Source organism: Columba livia, chromosome 2 (genome assembly GCF_036013475.1).
Source record: "Columba livia isolate bColLiv1 breed racing homer chromosome 2, bColLiv1.pat.W.v2, whole genome shotgun sequence".
Lineage (NCBI taxonomy): Eukaryota > Metazoa > Chordata > Aves > Columbiformes > Columbidae > Columba > Columba livia.
The window spans coordinates 40,743,193-40,753,249 of record NC_088603.1 but is presented as its reverse complement, the minus strand read 5'-3'; the positions used below and the strand labels follow the sequence as shown (position 1 = coordinate 40,753,249).

Genomic DNA, 10,057 nt, shown 5'->3' with positions numbered 1-10,057 from the left:
GCTGGATCTCTTGGCAGTGATAGTGTCACAAACTGATCTGAACAAAACTGAAGTAATTCGTGTCTGAGAATAGTAAGGTAAGGTAGGAAAACGAGCATTAGTTTGTAGATGAGCCAGTGCATCTCACAGGTGTGTTGAAGGAGTACACTGTTTTACATGTGCTGTGCTTTTTCAAGAACTTGGCCTTCTCTGTAAACTGAAATGATTTTATTATTTTTTTTCACTGAAGTTAGTTGAAGGTCAGAACAATTTATTGTATTGGCTTTTCCTGGCTTTATTTCTATGTGAATGTGTATATCTGTGTGTGTGTACACACACATTTGAAGCCAAGAGATAACCTGAAGAAATTAGTGAGTGAGTTTTATTTACGATTTATATCCAGCCTCACTCCATTCCTTGCTCCAGCCGTACATTGCTAGCAGCTAGGGAAGTCTTTTCAGCTCTGTTTCATGGAATAGTGAGGGCCTGCAACCCCCCGTGGATGCTGTTGTTAGAGCTCTGTACACTGGAGGAACTCAGGTGCCCTTTATACCCCAACACAGCACCAAGCAGAGATGCAACAGGGCTGATTGGTCTTGACATATTTAAAAGAAGTAACAACACTCTCAAATATTGCTTGGTATCATGGAATAAAGGTCTGAATAATGTGTAAATGTTGGGATTTTGCCTTCTTCATATCAGACCTTTAAATTTCAGGGTCCTTACTGTCTGTAGGGACAGTTGCTATTTTTTGAATGAGGGTTTGATGCTGTGTGTTACAAAGGCAACACAGAACAATTTACTTTTTCCCCACTGTAGCCTTTTTTCCCTTCTTCCAAAATAAGTTATTCAGGATGAAAGTGTAAATTTGCTGTTTACATACAGAAGCATGTGCATGCACTATCGTGTTATTACTTAAGCACATGGCAGCCCACGCTGGGAAATGTGATAATTGACGGGTGTGACGTATTAACCTCCACTGGTGGGAAACGGCTGAGAACCAGTTCAGCTGCTGGCTGGAGTGAATCCCAGCCCTGGCAGCAGTAGGTACTCTGTTACTGTCTGAAGTAGGAAAAATCACTGTTGCTGTTTCCAATAGAAAAGGGAAAGAAAAGCTCTATAAGCTGATTCATTCTCTCCTTCATTTGAAAAGAAGGAAAACAGGTAATTGTTCAAGAAATTTAAGCCTTATTTCTGACATTTCTTGCTAGAATTGCTGGGTGGAGCTGAAGCCTATAATTAGCCCTCATTTATTTTTCCTTTTACATGGAGTCTATGCTTTATCATTTCTGCAGGTTCTCAAACACTTGTCACATTTTGTAAATTGCAGATATGTTTTTTTCCATGTTGACAATGTATAAACAATTTTTTTAAAAAAGCAACCTTTAACATATTAACAAGATATTCCAATTAATAAGTACGAACAGAATAGTGTTAAGGCATATTGATCACTTTCCAGAATCTTGTTTTTCTCTGTGTATTTTTAGGAGTTCATGCACATATAATGGTGTTGGAAGTGGTCTAAGTAAAGTGATAAATCTGATGGTTCCCAATGCAGCTGCATGTCCCAATGTGCTATGTCCACTGGGCAAATTAATCTGTTGTCCACATGATTACATATCTGTGTGCATTGCAAGAAATTTAACTAAGCAACTTTTGTTCTAAAGAGCAAAAACATCCAAGAAGCTTAAGGTAGAGGTGGGAGATTGGAAGTAATAAGATGATGATAGAGAAGTTAATGTCTTGAGTGTTCTAGCACTCATATGTCTTTTAAGTCAGCATGGAAATGATTGTCAGGAAGGTTTTGAAATGTTTCAATTCTGACAGAACTGAGAATGACATGAAAAGTTCCTTTTTTTTTTTTTTTTTTTTAAGTTTTTGCTTCCTCCCTCCCTCCTCTTTTCTAATTGCTGCTTCATAGTGTTTTGCTGTGATTTGTTTGTTTGTTTGTTTGTTTGTTTTGTTTGTTTTTAATAAACAATAGTGCACCATCTGACTTTGGGTAAATGTTGCACCAGTAGGGTATCTCCCCCCTCACTTAGAGAGGACATCTCACCATTTCCTTTTCCCAGGCTGCAACAGAGCAATTAATAATAGCTAGTATATTGATTTTCATGCAAGTTTTGAACACCTAGGAACAGGTTTAAAACCAAAAGTCTGCTTTGCGTACTTAGGTTGACAAAACATCTTCGGTCTGCAATAAATTTCAATAGCTATAATGTGTGTTGAAGTTGAACTAAAAACTTAATGATGTGATCTCTTATCCTTACCAAACTCTGAGCTACTCAGACTTTCCTTCTGTTAGCAAAATTACTGAATGCCTGGATTAAAATGTGGATTTTTTTTGTAAGCAGCCTTTGTCCTCACTAAGTCTAGTTTTCTTCTTCCAAATTAACACATGGATCTGGTTTGCTTTTGTTTAGGAGTTCATTGTATTCCTGAGTACAAAATATCCTCAGCAAGTGTGACAAAATATTGCCTAGAAGTTAATTGCAAGGTAATTTTCATTATCATAGTGTTATGGTTCTTTTTTCAGATATGTATATGAAATGGTTATCAAATCCTAGATACTTGTAATAAACAATGGACTGAAAATTATTAACTGAATATACAGCAAATCTGCCATTGAGAAGCATTAATGAGAGTCAATCTTGACTAGTGAGCTATTTACTGAGAGAAAAAATATAACCTAGATACATAGTCTAATATGTAACTGAACTGTCTTACAATAATGAGTCCACTTAGCTCCTCATTTTTCTCAGTTTAGTGCTTTACACCACTGAAGAGAAGCAAACAAGTTAGTTATTTTTTTTTTTATTTTCTTTGTTATGAGGTAAGAAAGAGTCTGTTTTAGATTAAAAGAATATAGAAAATTGTAGACTTGAAACTTCATTTCTGTTGCAAAGTCTGTGAATCCTTGTGTCCTTTTTTATAATATTGCTACACTCTCTAGTGCAGATTGTCTGTAGCAATTAAATAAATTTGGTTTTTTACATATGTGAAATTTGCAATAGTCAAAACTGAGTTAGGCTTCACCTCTATTTTATTTTATTTATTTTTTTATTCTGCAAACCAAAGTACTATGCACAATGAACAGTTTTTAAAGGCTTAGCTCCTGTTTTAGGATCGTTCATCACCTTAAATGCCTACAGTCCATTTACCGAGTGAAATAACAGAGTAAAAATAAACTCATGACCCTGAAAGCACTGGTGGTTGCAGAAAGACTTTTAGCCCTTTAAATTACAGGTTGCAGAAACATTACACTGAATCATTTGATCCTTAAATTACTTTCTAAATTCTGGATGCCTCACATCAAATTCCCAGCTACCGAAGAGATTTTGATGTAAAGCATGATGGCTAGTTAGTCATGACAGAGTTTGGTATAAAATAATAGAAAAGCTTGCCTTTGAGAGAGCTGTAAGAAAACCTGACTGCAGTAAAATGTTTGTGAAGCTTCTATTCTTCTGTAATCAGTAGTTTAGCTTTTTCTACTTTGTATTTTGCTCTGCTGAATCTCTGTTTTTTACAGGCAGTGTCAGATCTGGTACACATGTCTACCTACTAGCACGCTTCATAAATATAGTCCTAGGTTCCTCAAAAGAGAATTTACTGGAGCCTTACTTACCCCATAATATAGACTGTGCTTTGTAGTGCATGAAATCCAGGGGTCACAGTAGTCAGCTGCGCCCTGAGTGGGCCAGATCAGTGTTTTGGGTGGGGAAACATAGTTTTGCGCATTCAGTCAGAAGCACTAGAATAGTTTAGGAGCCAGGGATATGTCATGTAAATGAACTCAAGCAGCTCTACTACCTATTACGCTCACAATTTCCTTCTATTCTGAGGGGCCTCATTGAGTCAAGGAATTAGTACAGCCCTAGGGCTTCTCTATTTGATTAGCCAGAGCCTGGATTTGTTAAACTCCCAGACATGCTGTAAAGTTCTTTTTCCTTCCTGGAAGCTTTTGAGTAAGGATTCAAAGGTGAAAGGGTTGGAGGTTAAAGTTCTGACTCTCCTCTCCTCCAAACCCCTTCCCCTCAAGAAAGGAACAAAACAAATCACTTAAGCATGTGCCTATCTAACTCAATATTGCCATCTCTCACATGTTTTGTGTTGATCTTAGGGCTTTAGCTGTGGGAACTGAGGTTCAAATGCTCAGCTCTAAATTAAAGCTTAGTTTTAACCAGAGCCTTGTGGTTCTGGACTATAGCTTGAAAATGCAAGTCCAAGGAAAAATAATATCTTAAAGAAAATACTACCGTATTACTTCAGAACACAGTGCTCAACTCAGGATTTTTAAGTACCTGTATTTGGTAATATCGCAAACTGTAAGCATGGGATTACTTCCGGTAAAATAAATGAGACTTAACTTACGTTTTATAAACATTACTAAGTTGAGGTCTGAGAATTACTTACAGACAATTTTACAAAAATGGGACATACTACTTATAGGAAAGCTGGCTAACTGGAAAAACTAACTGCATTTTTTGTTTTGTGAGCATAATCCTTTAAACTGTATTCTGCTCTTGAGGGGCTGTGGTGATTTGGAGACTTTCCTACACAGAAGATCAAACGTCTGATTGCCTTGACAAAATTCCTGTGTGATGGAGTGTCCTGTGGTCAGTGGTGGTCCCATGGAATGTATCATGTTTGTTGGCCAGGAGCAACAAAATTTGCAAAAAATGTCGTTACATAGCTACCTATTTAGGCAAAGAAACCCTTGGATAATGACTCAGATTTAAGCTGTGGATTTTAATATTCCTCCCAGGATTTTTTTTCTCTCTCCTCTGCCTGTGAGGAGGATATAGGGAATTGAATGAGGTGGAGTAATGGATGAGGGGAGTACTTTGTACTTGGCAGGGTTTACAGTCTGGGGTTGTATTTTTCCTTTCTGCAGCGTTCTCCCTGGGGAAGATGCCTGTATGCAGAATGTTCAATTATCGAAGCTGTCAGGAACATGTGAGTTCTCAAAATGCAGGCTTGCAGCACATTCCCAGTCATTTTTACAGATGGCTCAGGTCTCCTTCTCATACCTTCAGCTTAAGCACTGGATTAATAATTTCAATCATTCACCCTAAATGGGGTGAATTGTGAGTGTGTGTAAGAAAGACAGGTATATTACACAGAAAACAGTTAAAATATGGTCAAGGTAAGGTTGGTTTTTTGTTTGTTTATTTTTATTGTGTCTGCTAGCTAATTAGTACACTCCAGTCACATAACTGAAGATTGCTTTTCTTATTCCAGAAAATGCAAAGGTCATTAAGGATGTAAAGGTCATTATTTTGTGTTTAGAAAGAGAGAAATCGAGATATTTAGAATGAAAAAGCAAGAAGTGGTTCATGTATGTGGGCTGAAGGAATTTGCTAGGAAATCTCCTGACGAGGAAAGATGATCATGTGCTCAGCTTGAGTTATCACTGTCAGTTTGAGACAAAGATGAACCAACATATTCTGTAGCTTCAATAGGAGGTCACAGGCAGGTGCTGAGAAAATGTGTGATTTGAATTAGATAGCTGTGAGTTTGCTCGGCAGGGGTATGTGGCTCATAGAAACTAGGTTTCTTAGTGGTCCACTTTATTTTTTAGCGTGAATAAAAATAGGTAATGTGAGTAACAGTGCTACCTTTGGGGAGAAGAGTGATTTGCTATACTTCCTACTTGTTTCCATCCAGAACTTCATATTATCAGCCTCTGCTATTCCTTAGAGGAAAAGACTGAGGGAGATGGGCAGCACAGAGAGCAATTTATTCTAAGCTTTCAGGAAAATTTGCAACACTTAAACCATCAACATTCAAAACCGTGAAGCTGGGGGTGATGTCTATCTGAGAACAGAGTTCATAGCTGAGACAGTCTAGATCTGGGCACTTTCAGGTAGCTAACGTAGTGATCACTGGACTTTGTGCAATGATTGTGAATCTGTGTGCCAGCCTTCATGGTCCCCACTAAATGAGACAGCAAGTTCTTACTTTAGGCCATGATTTGGCAAAGCAGGTTCCGTTGCATTGTTTTCAATTACTCCCATGCTGGAAGCTAATCTCTTGCTTAAGTGCTTTGTAGACTTGAGCCTGTAGTTCTTTTTGAGATTTGGCTGTAACTTTCTTTCAATATTTTGCAAGCCATCCATCAGCTACGCAGACAAAAAAAACCTCAGCTGCACAACCCACACACAGGGTAGAAGGTTTCACACACCTTGTACACTGCTGAGCTCGACTCCCCTGACAGGGTGAGCTTTCTGTCCTGACCCCATGTCACAGCTCTGCCTGTGACATGCCTTTCTCCTCCTTCTTTCCAGGAGTAGCATAAGGGGAACCCCAAACCAGAGGGCCCTTGCAGGAACTTCCAGTCTTTTGACTATTAAATGCTTTTTGTTTGTTTGTTTGCTTTTGGTTTTTTTTTCAGTAATATGTAGATATAGTAGCTACAGCTGTACTCTTCTTTCCCCACCTTCCACATGTCTTCGACAATGATTTTGGAGGCTGTTAAATATTTGGTTACATTTGGAAAACATTGTGGCATTCTTTGTAGAAAGACACCATCGAGAAGCAAAGTATCCATATTACTGCTTTATAAAGGAGCCCTTTGAACTAATGAGGCATTAATGAATGGACTGATATGTTGGATCTTTCTCGTATAGGAAGGGCACAAAGTCGTTTCACATAAATTGCAGGCCGTTATGATAAATAGTTTGGCATGAATTTCCGTAGAGGTGGAATTTCAAGCCAAATATACAGCAGCAGCTGTGGTGACATTTTATGCAGAAAGCGTTCCATCCTCTGTGCTGGAAGAGTTGATGTTGCAGGATAGCAGAACATATATAGAGCCATCTTACAGCAGCAACCCTGGTTTATACTGAAGGTCTAAAAAATACCTGTGTGTGCCTGAGCCAAGCAATGTCGGTCTTCCTCCTTATCATAATTTCCCAATGATTTTGTACCTGACTTAACCAACTACCTTCACTGTATATCAAATTTTAATGATCAAGAAGTCTCTGTGAATTATATTTCTTATTTTCATAAGGAACGGTTCTGTAAATTTTTGCTGTGGTACTCCCAAAAGTATGAGTTTTGCCTCCTACATCTTTCAATGTCTGTAATGAACTGGAAGAAATATCAAGTATTGCCCAAAAACTGGTATCCAAATTGGACCCCAGGGCATGTAATTATACATAGGTCTCTGGGAGCTTTCAAGGATAATTTTTTCCCCTTTCAAATGAATTTTAGGAAAGTTACACAAATTATTGAAAAACTGGGAAAAAAAAAAAGTCTTTTTTTTTGTGTTTTCAGTGACAGTCTGTGCTTTAATGGCTCAAAGCTGCCTACTTTATTTTTCCCGTGGGCCAACAAACTTCCAGCCTTCGTCCAGTAGGCTGACAAATCCCTAGAAATCAGTCTGCCATAGATTTTTCTGGCTTCTTCAGAATAGTTTCCCAGTCCTTTTTACATTCCTACTGGCTTTATCCCTGAGATGGGCTCTGCTGAGCCTTGGTATTCTGCTTGTCCTCAGCAGGAATACACAATGAAAGTGTGAGTGCCTTCAAACACTGGTGGCTGGGAATGGTGCCAGCCAGACCCAGTGATGGGCCTCACCTGCTACTGGCAAGACTGCAGGTATGATTTCCTCAAAGCAGTGTTTTGTTTCCACAGCTGAATCCCACAATGCACACCTATGAATAGTGTGCGTGTTGGTTTGATGTGGCAGATGCAAGGAAAGCAGCAGTCAAGGTGGAGACTGCATCTTGTAAAGGTGAACAGGTTTGGCTTTCTTTTTAATTATTATATTTTCTTCCATGTAACAAAGGGGTTTGGATATTCATGGAATGGGACATTCTTTCTCTTCTTTGCTTTGCAGGGAAGTATCTATGTTTCTCCTTTCCTCCAATAACCTCCCAAGACTTGCATATGTCTGTGTATACATGTGCTATTTCACAAAAGGGATTTCGGCAGACAACACAGGCTTTTATTACTAACACAAACACATCAGCCATATACAGTAGCACTTTATGGTGAAAGGTACAACATCTGATTTCTAATTAATCTTATTTTGGATTTATTTGCAGCTTTTAATTTGATACTGTAAACAAACAAAAAAAACCCCACACTATTTTGGAGCTTGTTTGGAGTCTTGTACTCCTGGTACTGAGTCTGGCTCTCAGGTGCTTACCTTTCTATAAAACCACTGAAACTTTCATATTTGGAGATAAGTAGAGAATTTAGTCCTCAGTGACCATGAGTGTTGTTGGTTTTTCTTTCCTTAAATCCCTTTAGAAGAGTCACCTCTTTAAATGTATTGCCTGACTAACATCTCAGGTCGTCTTTGGTGAAGTGCCATCACCTGGCAATACTGGAGATTAATGTCACAATTTTTTACTAATGATTTAATTTTGAAATAGATTTTAATGTAAATAGTCCATTATACCAAACATCATGAGCAATTTACTGGCTCTGCAAGAGGATTTTACAATTTGCTTTTAGCTAGCCATAGCCAGGACCAGCTGGGTGTCAGGGCTCTGAGGCCACCATCAGACTGCTAATGTCCCTGACCAGCACCCCAAGGCTACCCCATGTCAGCCCCCCTGGGCCATCAGCCCCCGCCCCAGTGATGCCTCAGCAAGACCAGCCTCTCCACAGCCATGGCCTGGCCCAGCTTAGGCCTGTCCCCAGGGAGCTGCCTGATGCCCAGGGCTGCCCTGGTGCCCTGCTCCTGGCTGGGATGGTGGGATGGGCCCTGGCTGCTGGGACCTGCCCTGACAGACCTCCATGGGGGCATTTGACTATAATTGCTGCTTCTCCACCTGTTCCTCAAATTTTCTTTCTCACTGTGAGCTTTGGGAGTCCCTGTTTGCCTCTGATCAATGATGTTGGCTTGCTGAGTTTCTCCTCAAATTGCTTGTCTCCTTCACCTGTGCATTTTTTTAGTGTAGAGGTAATTTGTTTATTATTATTGCATGAACATTACCTCACATAACTACACTTTGATGTCAGTGACTCTGGCATGTAGCATCCATTACACATAACGCTGCTGTTTTTTCCAGTGAAGGAGTTGAATAAGTCCTAGTGACAAAGCTTAAAGAATGGTCCTCTTAATTATCTAGGGATTTTTTTTCTCATATTTCTTGTTACGCAAACTCTGGTTTCTGTTCTCACCAGCTTTCTGTCTTTCCAGTAATGCAGAGTGGTTTTTAAAGTATCATGGTGATATATTAATCTGGAAATGTAATTGAAAACAGTTTACTTGTAGTATCTTCAGTCATTTTTGAAGATTGTTCACGATTTTGAGGAAAAGAGGGGAGAGCTTATGGCTTTTGATGACTTGAAATTGACCAAATGTGTAGTTGATACATATCTTGTCCTTATAGCCATTGAATAAATTGCTATTTTATTTCTTCTCACTTGTATATAAAGATATTTTACAGATGGTATTTGGTTTAGAGGTTGGGAATGGTTTTCCCTGGTGTTGCTCACTGCCTGCTTTTTTTATTCTCACTATTTGCAGGTCTTTGAGCGTAAGCGACAAAGTGTGTATCACAAATTGAGAAGGGATTCCCAAGCCACCTGAACACCCAGGCTGAAGCACTTAACAGGAATTGCTCCCTTTTTCTGTCTTTTAAATGCAAAATCCTACTGTTCATCTGTGAGGCTCTGAATGCACAGATCTTAGAAAGATCCTGATGGTATTTGTATTAATTTCTGTGACTATTTTCAATTTGAAATGCGAAGCAAGGGTTACTCGCCAGGTACAGCTACAGAGGGCAGGCTGTTGCACTGTGCCTCTAGCCTGTAACCTGTTTGTACATGCAAACAGAACAGCAGAGGGAGGTTGTATTTTTTTCTTATATATATATTTTTTTTTTTCTTAGTACCTCTCTGTGCTGTTTAGTGTATCTTTGGGCATGCTTACGGAGAAGTTGGCTTTGCTTGCTGTCATTTCCATCGAGGTGTCTGAGAGGGCTTTCAGCTGTACAGCTGTGCTAGCAGAAAGTTAATTTCAGACTTGAAAGGAAAGGGTGTATTTACATGGGAGGAATCTTGCAGGGTGAGCGCCCATTATAGATGGACATGCTGGACTCTGTGCCTGGGCACTAAG

General features: G+C 39.2%; 1 long non-coding RNA gene across 2 annotated transcripts; it reads left to right on the top strand.

Moving 5' to 3' along the window:
- Positions 1-942: 942 nt before the first annotated feature.
- LOC110360147 (uncharacterized) lies at positions 943-9,634 on the top strand. 2 transcript variants are annotated; one of them, XR_010470975.1, is made up of 4 exons: positions 943-1,143; positions 2,403-2,476; positions 7,618-7,717; positions 9,467-9,634. It is a non-coding gene; the product is annotated as an uncharacterized LOC110360147 (long non-coding RNA). The 2 variants fall into 2 exon arrangements; XR_002415809.2 differs by lacking the exon at positions 2,403-2,476.
- The last annotated feature ends 423 nt before the right edge of the window (positions 9,635-10,057 follow it).